Genomic DNA, 7,399 nt, shown 5'->3' with positions numbered 1-7,399 from the left:
TTTAAAAAAATTGTCAAATAAATCTTTAAAAAACAAAGACAAAACAAACGTTTCCCCTCCCAAGTTGGTTTTGGTCATGCTGTCTATTGTGAGATTCCCGGAGGGACCCTCACACTCAAATCCTGGGAGCGACGACCCCACACACAACCAAGACACGGACTTGATGCAATCTGCAAGAGGCTTTTTATTCCAGCTAGCTGGAGTGAGACTCATATCCCTCGCAGGGGTAGAGGAGTCTGGCCCTGAGCAAGGTCTTAGGCAGCTTTTTATTCCTGTGCAGTTGCTGGGGCAAAAGGGAAGACTGGGGTAAGGGGAAGGTACGGGGTGGTTTCTGATTGGTGCTGGATGGTGCTAGGGTCCAGAGGCGGGCTAGCCACCTGGCAATTGTTTTGGGCCAGGTTGTTTCTGGGTTTTCGGGCCAGGTGGTCTTGGTTCCCTTGTTTCTAGGTTCTGGGAGCTGCTGGTCTCCCATTGTTTTTAGGTTCTGGGAGCTGGTCTCCCACTGAGTTTAACTAATGGCTAAATTCCCACAGTATAGTTTGAAAACTTAATCTTACACTATCACAACAATAGAAACCCTAACTTTGACAATTATCTTTCCAAGATTTCTCTGTGTCCTTCTATGAAACAGTATCCCATACTTATTGCTGAATAAATACTGTGGTGTGTGAGGCTAACACAGTATCAGGCCATCAAAGGATCTGGTACATCAATGGTATGCTAACATGCACCATTTTATGCATGGAGTGTCAGAAGCAAACCTTCCTTGGGCAAAATCCTTAGGAAGGTCTTGCTGAGCATCAAGGAATTTGAATGTTTCTGTTTAGATGAATGAAAGAATGCCCTAACAACGGGCCAAGACGTAGAGCTTAGCCTATTGAAATGTCTTCTCTTAGTTTGGGAAGCTAGTAACCAGAATTGCAGTGCCATTAGCATCAGCTCTTGCTGGAGGCTGAAGGAGACTCTGCCCTATGCTTTCCTTGTGGCCTCTGGGACTGCTGACAGTCGTGCTTGGCACTGTGACTTGTGCGGGGGTGCCTCCAATCTTTACCTTCATGTTCATTTGCTATTCTCTTTATCTCTCTGCCTCTGTCTGTCTGTCTGTCTGTCTGTCTGTCTGTCTGTCTGTCTCTCTCTCTCTCTCTCTCTTTCTCTCTCTCTCACACACACACACACACAGGGAAAGAGAGAGAGGGAGAGAGAGAGAGAGTGCACAAGAGTGCATTGGCCAATAGCCCCTGTAATAGGTGAGCAGAGACAGGTAAGACCATTTTGCACAGGTTACTAAGCTTAAGAAAATGTTCACCTCTGGAGCTGTTGAGATAGCTCAGCGGATAAGAGCACCAACTGCTCTTCCGAAGGTCCTGAGTTCAAATCCCAACAACCACATGGTGGATCACAACCACCCGTAATGAGATCTGACGCCCTCTTCTGGTGTGTCTGAAGACAGCTACAGTGTACTCATATACATAAAATAAATAAATCTTGAAAAAAAAAAAAGAAAATGTTCATCTCATCTCCAACATGAACTTTAAGTTGAACCCATGCAACAAGTGTGACCTTTATTAGAAATACAAACCTTTCAGGGCTGGGATTGAAACCAAGGTTTCAGGGCCCAAATCTAAGCTTTTAAAGCTAGGTATACACAATCTGGAGCTGCCCTGCTGGCTTACCACCTGGATGTGTGAACTATCTGGCAATATCAACTGTATTTCACACACTTTGCTCATGCTCCTACCCCCTCCTACTTAGATTAGAGACACAACACTTCTTTGCCTCCATTTGCTGACAACTCTGAAAGCAACTGTTCTGGGTTTGCAATGATTGAATATGGCAGGAGCTTGCACAGAGACAGCTGTACATGGTTTCCTTGCTGGAAACTCTGGATCATCCCAAATTCTCCATGGATGCTGCTTCTGCATCTCCTCAAAGCCTGGTTTCTAGCCATTGCTGATGTGCAACTTGCCCTCTGGTCCCTGGCATCTGTTTTAGGCAAGGAGTACCACAAATTTCTCACCTAGAAGAATCATTTCCTCTAAAACCACACTAGTCTCCCAGTGACCAGGCTGAACCAATCCTGTAGTCTTTGCCAGTCCTGCTTAAAATCTATTTTATTTATGTACTTTCTTTACAAAATGCCATCAATGACAACAGGTAATGTCAGGGGAAGCTCCTGAAACACTCAAGATACTTTCGTTTTGCTTTTCTCATACTTAGTTTAGGGGGCGTGGAGTGATCGGAGTAATTGTTGAGTAATTGTTATCACCTTAAACATCTATCATTTCTTTTTTGCTGAATTTAAAATCCTCTTTTAAAGCTATTGTTCTACCGAATATTCCAGGCAGAGCTAAGGGAGATTTGGATTAAGGTGGAGTTATATGGAAGTTGGTGCATTAGCATCAATATAGAAATTAGTAACAACGGGATCCATGTTGACAGAATGGGGATGGGAAAAGGAAGATGCAAAGAGACTCCTGGATTTCTGCGGGGTTCATTCATTGAGCCAGGAATCCCTACAGGAGAGACAGATTACAGGTTTTGTGGAGACTTTGTGGGAGAAAACGCCAGGTCATCAGTTAAATACTTGACTGTTATCATAGAAATGGTTTTTAGGGGCACCAAAGATGATAATTTGGAAGAATGGAATGAGAAGAGAATGAGAAAAGACAAGGTTGATCTACGTTAAATTCAAATGTTAGAGCCCAGTTGGCCAAGTCATTAGCAAGGTTTTCAGTTATATACAATTAGGAAAACCAAGACTTACCTAACAACAGAAGATAGTGTAATAGGGACTGGAAGATAGCTCGGTTGGTAAAGTATCATGCAGACATGAGGACCTGGGTTCAACCCTCAGAACTCATTTTTTAAAAAGCCACACATGGTGGCACATACTTAAAATCTCAGTTCTAGGGAAGTAGACACAAGTAACTCTCTGGGACTTGACAGCCAGGCAGGAGAGCTTACTTGGTTGGTTCCAGGCCAGTGAAAGACCCCGTGGCAAAGAATGTTGCCTGAGGAGTGACATTTTATGTGATGGGATAGCCCATTGGAAATGTAGGCTCAGGGTTGATTAGATTCAGCAGTTGAACAATACCATCAATTTCTTCCTCTCTTTCTACCTACGGCTACTGCTTTTACGTGGTGTTGAAACGCTTCCTGTGGGATGAACAGAGCGCTGAGGTGACACATAGAGTGGGGGAAAGAAAAAAAGAATGTGTTTATTATTTTCTCAAAAACATGTTTTCTTTTTCCTTAAAGGTTTCAAGAAAACCTTTTTGTTCTGCTGGGTAAAATTGGGCCAACATACTCATGTCTGACTCCAGATTTGGAGTCCTCGGAATGAGGGTATACTGATTGACATACAGCGAGAGAAGAGTTCTGTTCCTTGGTTAGGGCAGTGAATCCTGAGGCTCCAGGATCTGAACAATACTGGTTTCATCTATCAAAATAAGGTAGACTGAATTTGGGAGAAACAATCACAATACCTACCAGAACCAAGAAGAAAACTGGATTGATAGAGGCTGGGGCTCACGGGGAAATGAAGACAGCTTCCCTGGTCATCTTCAGGTTCAGAAAGGGAGCTGAGCTGTGGTTGACTGGGTAGTTCCTGCTAACCAGCCATTAGGTTTGGTGGTCCCAAAGGTGGTTGGGGAACAGAGGAAAATGAGAGGGGGGAGGGAGAGAATGTTTTTGAGAGATATAGTCTGCAGTGGAGAAAACATCTGCCTGCATGTGTATATGCTTACTCTGAGCGTGGAAATGGACATATTTAAATCCTATTGAAATAATCTACTACAGAGAGGTGGGTTCTATATGACTAGAAGAACAGCATGCTTATGCATGTATCACAGTGTGTAGGATGCTGAGGGACCAGCCTCTTGACAAACTGCCTCACAGAGCCCGCAGTGACACTAGGCTTTGTGGTTGTAATAATAAAGCTTATTGGAGACTGGAGACCTTCAATTCAGTAAAGTACTAGTTTTCCTGTCTGTACAACTTTCCTTAATAAGGGTCAATTTCCCTACAGTGTAGTAAGGTGATAGGTGTTTACTAGATTTTATTATATGTTTTATAAAAAAATTAGAAGTTCCAAGTTTCCCAACACAAAGAACTAATTTATTATTAATTATTTATTATTATTAACTATTATTATTAATATTGTGAATGCAAGCAGGTGGCTGTGATGTCAGAAGGGCATCACTTTCTTGGAGCAGGAATCACAGGTATATGTGGATAGTAGAGACCAAGCTCTGGTCTTCACAATGGAGTATCAAACTCTTAGCCTCTAAGCCATCTTTCCAGCCCCCAAAAGTAATGTATGTTTAAGAAAAAAATTGCCAGTTTTTCTGAATCTGTCATTATATATTAAATACACATGAATTATTATGCACTATCCTATGAATATGTAAAATGATTATAAGTTGAAACTGTTCTCAGCTGCGCCCCCTAAAGCCCCAGGAACGAACAAAGAGTGAGGATACTTCGGGAAACACCTCAGAAGAGTAGTTAAAGTGAAGAGCCTGAGATCACAGTTTCACACTCAGACATGAGGAGGAACATGGGAAGAAAGCAGTCAACGTGCAGAAGCCTCCACGTGTTTAAAATGGCAGCCATGGCAACAGTGATTAAGAAAGCAAGAAGGAGAAGGGATAGAAAGAAACCTAAGTCTCTAAATTATTCTTCTCTCCCCTTCCCATGTATTTGTGTGTGTGTGTGTGTGTGTGTGTGTGTGTGTGTGTGTATGAGAGAGAGAGAGAGAGAGAGAGAGAGAGAGAGAGAGAGAGAGGAGTTAGGAGGGATGGGAAAGAAAATAAAGATGTGTGAACATGTGAGGAGGACAGGTGCACACAGGCCACAGCTCAAGTGTGGGGGTCAGAAGCCAACCTCCTAGGCTCATTCTTGCCTTCCCCATTGTTAGAGACACAGTGTCCTGCTCATTCACTCTCTAGCAAGGCTAGCTGGTGGGCAGCTTCTGCGGGACTCTCCTGACTTGCCTCCCATCATGCTGTAGGACACTGGGATGCTAGTACATCCAGCTTTATGTGGATTGGGAATCCGAATTTAGATCCTCAGACTTACTCACCTTACCTACTGAGCATGTCCCCAGATCAAAGGAGCAAGTCTAGGCAGGAGACCTTTCAGCTCTCGACACCATGCTGTGTGAGACTTTTGCAGCAACTGGTTCCAGTGAGGTGGTGACAAAGGTCTATGGGAGATGAGGAAACTTTGAACTTCAAGACCTGGTTGCTACTGGGATCTGTCTGGATAATGAAGTCCCTCAGGATAAAGATAGGAGGCAGATAAAGAGATGCTAAGGGCGTGACTAAGGCTGGCACTGAAGAACAGTCTCAGGGTCATCACTGGATTAAGACTTTAGAGGTAGATCATGTCTTGGTCACTATATCTAACTCTGGGCAAGATGCCAATTGCCTCCAAGGTTTTGTTTGCTCTGAGGGAATTCCTTAGAAGGAATTATTTGGTTTAGCTCCTTTCTAGGTATGAAGATGCCTCTCTCCCACCATCTGGTTATAGTAATCTGTTGCTGCCTGAGTTAGTCACACTTCTGCCTCCAATTCTTGGCAGGCTGACAACCGCAAATAGGAACACGAAACCAAAATAACAGCTTTACTACTGATGGAGCTGGACTTGAGGCTGCAGACTTGGAGCAGAGCTGGAAAGCACCATCAGTGCCTGAGCCCTTGTGCTCAGAGCTGCATTGACTGGTCTCATCTCAGCCAAGAAGGTGTATGAGCACTGTTCTTGTCTTACAAAACAAGCCTTTACCCAGAAGGCTGGCAGGTAGAGAGAGGAGAGAGAGGGAGAGAGAGAGGGGAGAGAGAGAGAGAGGGGAGAGAGAGAGAGGGAGAGAGTGTGTGTGTGAGAGGGAAGAGGAGAGAGTGAGAGAGGAGAGAGAGTGTGTGTGAGAGAGAGGAGAGAGAGCAAGAGAGTGCGAGAGGAGAGAGGAGAGAGAGAGCAAAAGAGCGAGAGAGCTAGAGAGAGAGAGAGAGAGAGCAAGGGGAGAGAGAGCAAGAGAGAGAGGAGAGAGGAGAGAGAGACAGAGAGACAGAGAGAGAGAGACAGAGAACACATGACATTCATTGTTGACACACTGAGCCTTCCCCAAAACAAGCCAGGTCCCATTGCTAGCTTTCACCACTCTCCCTCTTTGGAACAATGAGCAAAAGCAGGGAAAACAAAGGGTTTCTCTCCATTATCATCTATTTAGTGGAAGTGTTGCTTTATTCTGGGGAGGGACTTGGGGAAAAGAAGAAAAGCTCCCCCCCACCCCCCGTATGACACACAAGCTGACAACCAAAAGGACACAGTTTCTTATATTTCTGCAGTTGCACATATGTGTAAGTCACATGCAGCGTTAACGTGGAGAAAAAGTTCTCTCCACAGTGACAGGATTCCCAGAGCGTTCCCCCAGGCGTTGCCAAATGTTCCATTTGCAACTTGGATTCAACTCAGAATCATAGGGTTTCTAGGCAACATCACCAGAGACAGGAAACAGCCTCCGAGTCATTACTAAAATAAGTTAAAACAAACAGATTTCTTGTCTCCCTTGCTCTACCCAGTTCAGCGGAGGTGTGGACCTCATTTCGAGCGGCCCACTTCTGCTGATGTGAACAGCTGTGGCCACTGTGATGAAAGACAGGCTGAGAGGTCATGAGGAAAATAGAAATCTGAGCTGTGCAGTCCCAGCTTTCCAGCTCCTGATTCTTTCCCAGGGCACCGTGTTAGCCAACATGTTGTTACTCCTTCATCCTGAGACTTTATTTACTGGACTGCCCTGGAAAGTAGCTAACGAAATGGACCCCAGGACCTAGAACTCTGACAGCTTTGAACACTAGGGAATCCTGTATAGGCCCTTCAGGGTTGGAAGACTCTGGCAGGCCTTCAAGGTGACACATGGGTTAGCAGGAAAGTTTCATTTCCATTCAGGCTTCTTTCTTGCTGGAGTTTTTCCGTAAGTCCACCATCGGATGTTAACCTAGTAGGAGTTAGTTGGAGGCCAAAATAGTATGGGAGTTTCTATTCAAATTATTTGTTTAGGAGACTCTGCATCTATAGTGTTAAAAGCTTTAAAATCATAGTGTGAATGAGCTTCCATGAGTTACACATTCCGTGGAGTACCTAGCTGATAGCAGGCTTCCCACAAGGAAGGGACAAGGTGACAAGTGTGTCACCTGGAGATGAAGTAAGGATGTCACAGAACAGGAAGAGGACATTAGGAATGGCCATCGCAAGGAAGAAAGTGTCATGGGGGAACCATGGTCGGCCAACCTGATGGTGATGACTGCAGGAGCTGGTTAAGGGAGGAGGACTTTAGTGGTCCCCTCTGCTGGGCCCCCACTCCTTTGTAATGGTGTTCTGATGCTTCCTGACCCCCCCCCCC

Source organism: Mastomys coucha, unplaced genomic scaffold, assembly GCF_008632895.1.
Source record: "Mastomys coucha isolate ucsf_1 unplaced genomic scaffold, UCSF_Mcou_1 pScaffold6, whole genome shotgun sequence".
NCBI lineage: Eukaryota > Metazoa > Chordata > Mammalia > Rodentia > Muridae > Mastomys > Mastomys coucha.
This window is presented reverse-complemented; position numbering follows the sequence as displayed.